The following is an 11,087-nucleotide window of genomic DNA, read 5'->3' on the forward strand; positions in this document are numbered from 1 at the left end:
AATGAAAGTACCAAACTGTTGACGTGGTTTTTCGCCAACAGTGTATTTAGAAATTAAACGGGTAGATTAGTGCTAGATTATAAACCATAATGAAATAGTAAGCATTCACTCAAAAGCACAGAACTTTTACGTGGTTCAGTGGTTAAAATCCACCTAGTCCACGAGTCAATATTATTACTTTTCTCTCTATTTCTGCAGAGTTTCGGTAATACAAAAATAATATCTCCCATTTTCCTGTCCAATATTAGTAGTATTTAATGGGGAATTCCATGGACATGTTTGGGTAACTGGGTTAATAAATCGCGTAATTAAATAAGGTATATAATTAATACAGATTATTCCCATTTACATTGGGATATGATTTGATAAAAGAATAAATATACTCCTGCTATCTCGGATAATAAATGATAGATATATGATACAGCTTGATCATTAATGAGCGTATAAAGAATCCCCGAATCTCTTGGGATCCTTCAGTATGCATTATGTCTAGGTTCTCACAAGCTGAATATCTCACCCGAGCTCATGTTTAACAACTTCCTTACTCCGAGCTCATAGTAAGTTCATAGCGCCCAAAGTTGGATCTAACCATTATTAGTCTCAAAATCGATTGTTACCTTAAGTGTTGGTCAGATAATAACATGTATACTGTGTACGAACTTGACTGAATCTCGAGCTGCTTACATCATTAATAACCAGATATTCTGCTTGGCTATTTTTCTACATATTTACCTGCCAGCTGTACTCGAGCTGAGTAATTGAACTCGTGCTAATTTTAGAATACAACACTCATCATCTTCTATTATTCCAACCTTTCTCAAGCCATAATCCAAGTACTCATGTGTTGAGATAAAATTGTGATTTGTAAATTACAAACCATGTTCTCTATGTGCCTACACACATCTTGAGGTGTAGAGAACACTCTGGAAGATCATGGTCTAAGTACCCAAAGCGTTGGATAGGAAAATCATTATTTATACAAAAAGACTCAAGGAAACTTGATAGGCTTTAAGAGGTAAATATATTTGTTCTTGAATATTTGTATACATGTGCATATGATATATATAAGCATGTGTATAATTATATATATGTTGCATGATTAATGATATTGCATATTAATGGTTCCTGCATGTATGTATTCTTAAACATATAAACTGTTTATATGAGAGGTGGAAAATTTTTTGTTGTTTATCAACTGGGTCAATCATGCCATTTCATTGCGCACTCTGATTGTTTTTCCAATGCCAAGGAGCTGCCTCCTTTAGTGCTAATAGTTGCTCATTAGGAAAATTTTCATATAAAGGAAGTGATTCTTCTTCATGTATAAGGCAACTAAAGTGATCCGCTACCAAGTTTTCATCACCTCACTTGTCTTTAATCTCCAAATCAAATTCTTGTAAGAGAAGAATCTATCAAATAAGTCGAGGCTTAGCATCTTTCTTAGTGAGCAAGTAGTTGAGAGTGGCATGGTCAGAATAAATAATGACTTTGCTTCCAATCAAGTAAGATCAAAACTTCTCCAATGCAAAGATGACCGCCAAAAGTTCCTTCTTCATGGTAGGATAATTCATTTGAGCATCATTAAATGTATGAGAGGCATAATAAATAGCATGAGAAATCTTACCAACTCGTTGCCCAAGGACAACTCCTGTCGCATAATCACTTGCATCAGACATAATCTCAAATTGTAAATTCCAATTTGGTAGCTGAATAACTGGAGTTGTTTTCAAAGATTATTTCAACTTGTTAAAAGCAACTAAACATTTGTCATCAAATTCAATTACCACATATTTTTGTGAAAGCTTGCATAAAGGTGTGGCTATTTTAGAAAATCCTTGATAAATTACCTAGAAAAGACCTCACCTCTCTCACACTAGTAGGAGGTGATAAGGAACGAATAAGAGCAATCTTAGCTTTATCAACCTCAATACCTTTCACCAAAATCACATGATCCAAAACTATATCTTGATTCACCATAAAGTGACATTTTTCCCAATTTAGCATAAGGTTAGTTTCAATACAACATTGAAGCACAAGTGCAAGGTTGTGAGGGCACTTATAAAATGTATCACAATAGACACTAAAATCATCCATAAATACCTCTATGATGTTCTCAATGTAATCCAAAAAGATACTAATCATACATCATTGAAAAATAGCGGGAGCATTACATAGCCCAAATGGCATACGTCGAAAAAAAAAAGTACTGAATGGGCATGTGAAAGTAGTCTTCCCTTGATCTTCTGAACAAATGACAATCTAATTATAACATGAATACCGATCAAGAAATAAATAATAAGAATGGTATGCTAACCTTTCAAGCATTTTATCAATGAATGGCAAAGGAAAGTGGTCCTTGCGGATTGTAGAATTCAACTTGCGGTAGTCAATACATACTCTCCATCCAGTTGGGACAAGTCCGTCTTCCTCATTCCTAACCACGGTGATACCATATTTCTTTGGCACCACTTGAAACGGACTTGCCCATTTACTATCTGATATAGGATAGTTAACAACAACAATAAGGAGCATCTCCTTTTTCACTACTTCCATCATTGGTGGGTTCAATCTCGTTGAACTTCCCTGTAGGCTTTGACCCATATTTAAGCAAAATACGATTAATACACATGGTAAGAGTTATGCCTTTAATATCTGATATGGTCCACCCAATCGCTATTTTATAATCCCGAAGCACTCTTATCAATCATTGTTCTTGAACTTGGTTGAGATTCTTCGTTATTATGACTGATAATGTTTCATTCTCTCCCAAGTACACATATTTAAGATGCTCGGGAAGTGGCTTTAATTCAAGCATTGGTGGCTTCACAATGGAATGTTTAATCTTCTCAAAAGATATTGGTAAATCAACATATGATACTCCATTAAAAATGTCAGTAGAAGTTGTTATGATTGGTTAAATACAAAAAAGATAAGTGTTACAATACAAGAAAGGTATAAACACTTAGTAAATTTCACATAGTGATGATGTGATATTTGAGCTTCAATTGTAGGCACTTTTAAAATACGTTTTTGGGTCCAAAGTGATGCATGGAGGTATGTAAGGATTCCCAAAACTTTCGATAGTATTTGGTGCATTTTTTGGACCTTTGGAAGTGTCCAAAAACAGAGAGGATGGCGATGCATCACCAACCAAGTGGCGTAGCATCGCCTAATGCTTAGGGTTTCAAGAAACCTTAACAGGCGATGCATTGCTTGCATACAGGCGACGCGTCACCTATTGTAGTACGTGATACGTGAAATACTCTTAATGATGTGTTGTGCAAGTCTAATCCTATTGGTTAGACCTAATGATGGTGTGTACTCTATAGAAGGGTCAAAATAGTATTTTGGAAGACTTGATCACTCTCTCCAATCTCTTTCTAGCCTCTCTCTCTCTCTCTTTCTAGCTCCAAGAATCTCTATTTTTCTCCAAGAACCCTCAAAGAAAGTGCTTGAGTTTGAGATTTTAAGGCTTGTTAAATCTCAATCCTCATTTCCTCTTAGAAAAGCCTCAAGCATCCATGGTGGCTAGGAAATTGAGTATTAGGAAAGCGTTTTGTAATGTGTACAAGCCTTGGTTTGTGTTCTTGCTTTGTTCAAAGGATTTTCTCAAGGTGTTGTTTAAGATTGTTGTTGTCTTATCATCTATATATAACCTTTATGTTCACCAAATGGATGTCCAAACATCATTCATAAATGGGGATCTCGAGGAGGAGGTCTATATTGAACAACCGGAGGGTTTTGTTCTTCAAGGAAATGAACATAAAGTGTGTAGACTTGTCAAATCATTATATGGTTTGAAACAAGCTCCAAAACAATGGCATGAGAAGTTTGATAAAGTCATTGTTTCTAATGGATTTAGACACAACAATACGGACAAGTGCTTATACTATAAGACTTGCGGTGACTATGTAATACTTGTGTGTCTATATGTAGATGATATGTTGATTTTGAGATGACAGGAATAATAGAAGCGAAGAGGTTTCTATCTTCTAACTTTAAAATGAAAGACCTTGGAAAGGTTGATACCATTCTAGGTATCAAAGTTTGAAGTAATGGCGGGGGTTTTATGTTGAGAAAGCGCTCGACAAATTCAGTCATCTCAAAATCAAAGAAGCACACACACCATTTGATTCAAACACGAAGTTTGAAAAGAATGAAGGAAGAGTGGCGACTCAATCAGAATATGCAATTGCAATAGGAAGCCTAATGTACGCCGCTCATTGCATAAGAGCGGATATTGCATATGCAGTTAGTAAACTTAGTAGGTTTACTAGCAATCCAAATATCAGGCATCAGAAAGCTATTGAGAGAATTCTTGTTTATCTTAAGGGTACCAAAGAGTATAGTCTTCATTATAAAAAATTTCCAAAGACACTTAAAGGATATTCTGATGCTGATTGGATATCGAGAGTTGGAGATATTCTCTCCACCACCAGTTGGGTGTTTACTCTTGGAGGAGGTGCAATCTCATCAGGCTCCAAGAAGCAAACTTATATATCACACTCAACCATAGAAGCGGAGTTTATACCTTTAGCGGCAACCAAAAAAAAGGCAAAGTGGCTTAGGAACCTCATGATGGATATTCCTTTAACCACGGATATGGTATCAACAATTTCAATACATTGTGATAGCCAATCTACACTTGCTAGAGCATATAATAGTGTAACGACTCCAAATTCGCTAATAAGGCTTAAGGGCCTTGATTAGTGTGTCGGTAGGGCATACTTGGGTTTAATGTGATTTGAATGATTTTATAGATTTAAATGCATAAATATATGGTTAATAATGCTTTTATGATTATATTGGTATTAATGTGATATGTATATATGGTGATTGTGAGAACCACATTATTATGTGGGTAGGTCTGCAGAGCACGACTCGAGGCGATCCTAGGGCTAGTTAGCGGGGAAAAGTCACAACAGGGCTTAACAGCTGACTTTGGATAAGTCAGGGGTATTCTAGGTATCAAGTTATGAAAATAAATATATGGAGATATATTTGAGGTTCGGAAGTCTAGGCGGGAATATTGGGGAATTTTACCGTTTTTCCCTCGGGGATGTTTCCGGCACCCCGAGCCTTGGGATTAACTTAACGAATAAGACAAACTTAAGGAAACCCGTAGAAAGAAATAAACCGACTTTATTTCTCAGCTTATTCTCTTCTCTCTCAAGGAAAACTATGTGAAAACTACTAAGGGAAAACAAGGAATTTATGGGATTTTAAGTTGGGAATCTGCTGGGAATTCTGTGGGGATTTGAAGCTAAGCTCATGGATTATCCTGGAGATATCTAATCAAGGCTAAGGTAAGGATCAAATTATGTTTTGAAGTTTCAATTCTGAGTTTTCAGCTGGGTATTGAAGTGATTTCAATTGTGATGTTTAAGGTGGAATTTGAGCTGGAAAGCTTTGGACATTAGCTGGGTTTTGGTTAGGGAAAGGATTCCATTGAAGAGGTAAGCTTTAATTTATAAATTAGAGGTTTAAATCTAATCTTTGATTGGTTGTTTTTGGGTGTTTATGCTCTTAAGTTTCAGGAATTAAAAGCATGATTTCTATGAGTTTAAGTTGAGTTTTTCTGTTGAATTGTGTGGCTTAACTTGTTCTGAAAGTGTTGGGATTGTTGGGTGTTGAAATGGGAAGCCTTGGGATGGCTTTGGATGAGGTTTAGATGTTGGAAATGGTGGGAATTCTGGGTTCGAAGAGAATGGTCGCGGCTCTGTTCTAGAGCGCTGCGGCCCTAGGTTGAAGATGAGCCAAGGAGGCTCGGCCAAGGGTGAGCGCCGCAGCGCCCAATGCAAGGGCTGCGGCGCGTATCTTTGTCCAGGGCTACCCTTGGTTCTGTTTTGAGGCCAGGGCCGCGGCTAAGCTTCAGGGGCCATAACCCTTAGTTGTGCACTTGAACGTTTAGGGTTCTTAAGGTCGGGAATTGAGCCTAGAGTGCTCGGAATCAATTTCACCACCATGCTTGGTGGGATTTGTTTTCCCAGAAGTTAGTTTTGTACCTGAAAACCTATATTTGGATATTAATGGAACCTAATACTTGGGTTGTGACAAGGTGATAAAAGCTTAGGCTTGGGAACGGATCGTGCTTGAGGAGTGTTGCTCGTAAACGATAACTACAAAGATCAAAGGTAAGAAAACTGCACCTGGCTGAATATATGTGATGGGACTAAGGGTTCCCTATCGAGTATGCTTGAAAAGATGGTATTACGCCATGCAAGATATTTAGTGAACCAACGGCCTAAGGGTGCCAAGGGTTACACTAGCACACAGGGCGCGACTTGGCCACTGGTAGTCGAGGACAGCTTAATATTAACTGAGCTTGGTTTAAGCGGGCCGGAGTCAGTGGGTTAAACAGAGGGTGCGGCCTAAGTTTTCTGCCCTGATTATTATGTGATATAAATGTTATAAGTGTTTGATTGCATCCATGATTCTGAATTTATGCTGATTGATTAATGTGGATTATATGCTGAGGGTTCATGCTTGGTGAGTATGTTATCTGTTATTCATGTTTGTGTTGCACATGTTTTCTTGCTGGGCCTTGGCTCACGGGTGCTACGTGGTGCAGGTAAAGGAAAGGGCAAGCTTGATCAGCCTTGATTGGAGAGCTCTGCGAGCGGAATGTACATGGCCGGTTGCTCAGCTGCGACGGTTAAGGTTTAGGCAGGGACGCAAGACCCAGAGATTGTCTATTTTGCCTTAGTATGGCTAACAGTTGTTTATGTAATTTTTGGAAGTCTGTAAACCAACTTTTAACTCTGTTTCTTTTGGGATCCCATGTATATAACAGTTTAATTATATAAAATGAAACTTTTGAGACCAAAACCTTTTCAACCCTAGCTCATACATGTTTAGTGACACGTTTTTAAACTAATGACTTGATTAGCAAGTCTTACACTTTTATAAGTACACAATGTAGCGGTCCTATCTATCCAAGGCATTACAACTTGGTATCAGAGCGTCCTAGGTTTAAGGGTTCCTGAAGACAGGCTGGACATGTACATTCGCTGCTAGAGACAAGCTCAAATCAGGGTTCGGTAATGTGTATATGTGTTTATGTGCTTATGTGCCTGAAATGAGCTATGAATGTTATTATTTACTGGATTATTAGGAAGCATCAGACACTGATAGGGCCTGGCCCTTGACTGTTGTGTGAAAATATTGGGGCATGTTTATTAGCATCGCCGTGCATGTAAATGAATATATGGATGATTAATTGTATATTGTGCATGGATGAATGCCTGTTTTATAGCTATTGTGTAATGAGATTGGAGGCGTGCTTATTAGCAGCCAGTGCATGAGGATGGATGCCTACATGTAGATTGTTTGTGATTGGTTATGTTCTATTGGTGGATCTTGGAGAAGTTTTTACCCTGCTATCATGGTCTGACTGCCTAGTCGTTATTTGTAGATTGACTTGGATAGCTATGCATCTAAGAAAATCTACACGACTAGCCGGCACTAGATCCGGGACTGGGAGTGATGACCAGGGCCAGAATCCTCCGCCAGTCCCTGAGAACTAGCAGTAGTTAATGGCAGACATGCAGGCTCGATTGTAGAGTCAAGATGAGCAGATCCGTATTCTGCGATAGCAGGCTCCATCAGGGAGTGCTGCCCCTATTGTACCACCTGCAGTGGTACCAGTTGTGCAGTCAGGGGAGGTTGGGAATAGATGAGAGCCGTTATATGAGCGGTTCAGGAAGCAGCAACCCCCAATATTTGAGGGTGGACCGGATCCATTGAAAGCCGAGCAATGGCTAACTATGATTACTACAATTCTAGATTTTATGAGGATAGAGGGGCATGATAGAGTGGCTTGTGCCACTTATATGTTGAGAGAGTATGCCCGCATCTGGTGGGAAGTGGCATTGCAGACTAGGGATGCTACTACCTTGAGTTGGGAAGGTTTCAGAGACTTGTTTAGTCAGAAGTACTATAATGTTGCTGTCAGAGCAGCAAAGGTTAATGAGTTTGTGAGTCTGTGCAGGGCAATATGACTGTTACTGAATATGCCCTAAAGTTTGATAGGCTTGTGAAGTTTGCTCCGGATCTTATGCCTACTGATGCTGCTAGGCAAGATCGATTTATCAGGGGGCTTAATGCTATGATAGCCCAAGATGTAAGGATCACAATGGTACCTGGAGGAACAACTTATGCCCAGGTCGTTGAGAAGGCTCTTACCACTGAGGAAGCGGAGAACAAGATATGGAAGGAAAGTGTGGTGAGGCGCGAGGGCCGCAGAGCGGTGCCTCCTTATTCAGGGACAGGTAGGGGTGGAGGCCCCAGCGATTTCAAGAGAAAGGCTCCTGACACTTCGACCACTGTTGGTCCTAATAGGAGGGGTTGGGGTGGTCAGGGTGGCGGTGAGGCATGGTGGACTTATCCAGAGTGCCCGAGATGTAAAAGACGCCACCTCGGCGAGTGCCGGGCCAAGGTATGCTTTGTGTGTGGGGCAGTAGGACATCTCAGGAAAGACTGCCCAGTGGTGAAGAAAGGTGAAGCAGGAAAGGGGGATAGCTTGACTCCAGCTCGAGTATTCACCTTGACTCAGGCAGAGGTCGAGGCTAGTCCCTCAGTAGTGACAGGTCAGCTTTCTAGCGCTGGCACTCCTTTTACTGTATTGATTGATTCTGGTGCTACACATTCTTTTGTTTCTAGTAGAGTGATTGATAGATTGTGTAGACCTAGTGAGTATCGGATTGCAGGGTTTGGAACTTTACTACAAGGGAGCTGGTCGCTTCTAGGAGATGGATTAGGGCACTGCCAGTGATGTTTTATAGTAGGGAACTCTCAGTGGATCTGATTGAGTTAGATATGGAGGATTTTGACATGATTCTGGGGATGGACTGGTTGGCTAGATATGGGGCTACGATTGACTGTAGGAACAAGATGGTTACTTTTGAGCCTGAGGGCAAGGACCCTTTTGTCTTTGTGGGTACGGTGTCTGGACCTCGCGTACCCATGATTTCAGCGTTGAGAGCCAGAGACTTGTTGCAGGGGGGATGCATAGGTTTTCTGGTTAGTGTAGTGGATATTGCTAGAGTTATGCTGGCAGGGCCGGGAGAGACTAGATTGGTGTGTGAGTTCCTAGACGTATTTCCTGAGGATCTACCAGGGTTGCCGCCGCGTAGGGAGATTCAGTTTGAGATTGAGTTAGCATTGGGGACAGAACCAGTATCTAGGACACCATACAGGATGGCACCAGTAGAACTGAAAGAGTTGAAGATACAGTTGCAAGAACTTCAGGATTTGGGATTCATCAGGCCTAGTTACTCTCCATGGGGCGCTCTAGTGTTGTTTGTTAAGAAGAAGGATGGGACTTTGAGGATGTGCATAGATTATAGGGAATTGCAAGTTTACCATTAAGAATAAGTACCCTCTGCCAAGGATTGATGACTTGTTCGATCAGCTGCAGGGAAAGATGGTGTTCTCGAAGATTGATCTTCGATCTGGTTATCACCAGCTGAGGATCAAAGATGAGGATATACTGAAGACGGCCTTCCGGACACGGTATGGACATTATGAATTTTTGGTCATGTCTTTTGGTCTGACCAATGCCCCAGCAGCCTTCATGGACTTAATGAACAGGGTGTTCAAGGACTTCTTGGATCAGTTCGTCATTGTCTTCATCGACGACATCTTGGTTTACTCCCGTTCAAAAGCAGAGCATGAGTAGCACCTCCGGCAGGTTCTACAGAGGTTGAGGGAGCATCAGTTGTACGCTAAGTTTAAGAAGTGTGAGTTTTGGTTGCCAGAGGTGACCTTCCTTGGACACATAGTTGGGGCAGAAGGGATTAAGGTGGATCCGTCCAAGGTGGAAGCAGTAAGGGATTGGCCGTGGCCGAGGCCAAGGAATGCCTCGGAGGTGCGAAGTTTCCTTGGATTGGCCGGTTATTACAAACGGTTCGTAGAGGGGTTCTCAAAGATTTCTTCACCGATGAAAGAATTGACAAGGAAGAATCAGAAGTCCGTTTGGTCAGAGAAGTGTGAGAACAGTTTCCAAGAGTTGACGCGACGACTTATCTCTGCACCTGTGTTGAGTCTTCCTTCTTAAGAAGGAAAGTTTGTGGTCTATTGTGATGCATCGAGGATGGGTTTAGGCTGCGTGCTGATGCATAATGAGAAAGTTATAGCCTATGCATCTCGACAGCTGAAGGAGTATGAGCAGCGGTATCCGACTCATGATTTGGAATTAGCAGCAGTGGTATTCGCACTGAAGGTGTGGCGTCATTATTTGTATGGGGAGAAGTACGAGATATACACTGACCACAAGAGTTTGAAATATTTCTTCACTCAGAAGGATCTGAATATGAGGCAGAGACGTTGGTTGGAGTTGGTTAAGGATTATGACTGTGATATCCTTTACCACCCTGGGAAAGCCAACGTAGTGCAGATGCGTTGAGCTGGAGGTGCCCAGGACAGTTGTATAGTTCCACCCAGATCTCGAGGGAATTAGCTGATGAGATGGCCAGATAAAAGATAGAACTGGTGGTAGGCCAGTTAGCTAATATTACCTTGCAATCGACCCTGTTAGAGCGGGTCAAGGAGGGTCAGTTAGTGGACACGTAGTTGCAGGAAGTTAGGCAGCATGTCTTAGCGGGGACAGCTAAGGATTATTCTGTTTCTGAGACAGGTTTGCTTTGGTATCAGGGACGGATTTGTGTCCTGGCAGATGAGGGGATCAAACGAGAGATATTGGATGAGTCTCACACTACGCCATACTCGCTTCATCCCGGTACCACGAAGATGTATCAGGATCTACGGACATTATATTGGTGGCCCGGGATGAAGAAGGATGTGGTAGAGTATGTGTCTAGATGTTTAACACGTCAGCAGGTTAAGGCTGAGCATCAGTGGCCAGCGGGATTGCTTCAGCCTTTGGGTATCCCAGAGTGGAAGTGGGAGGATATTACGATGGATTTCGTGGGAGGATTATCCAGGACAATTGGACTTTATGACTCGGTGTGGGTGATAGTGGACAGATACACCAAGTCAGCTCATTTTCTACCAGTGAGGTCGACCTATACAGTGGAACAGTATGCAAAGTTGTATGTGAGGGAGATAGTTCTTCTCCATGGGGTTCC

Source organism: Humulus lupulus, chromosome 1 (assembly GCF_963169125.1).
Source record: "Humulus lupulus chromosome 1, drHumLupu1.1, whole genome shotgun sequence".
NCBI lineage: Eukaryota > Viridiplantae > Streptophyta > Magnoliopsida > Rosales > Cannabaceae > Humulus > Humulus lupulus.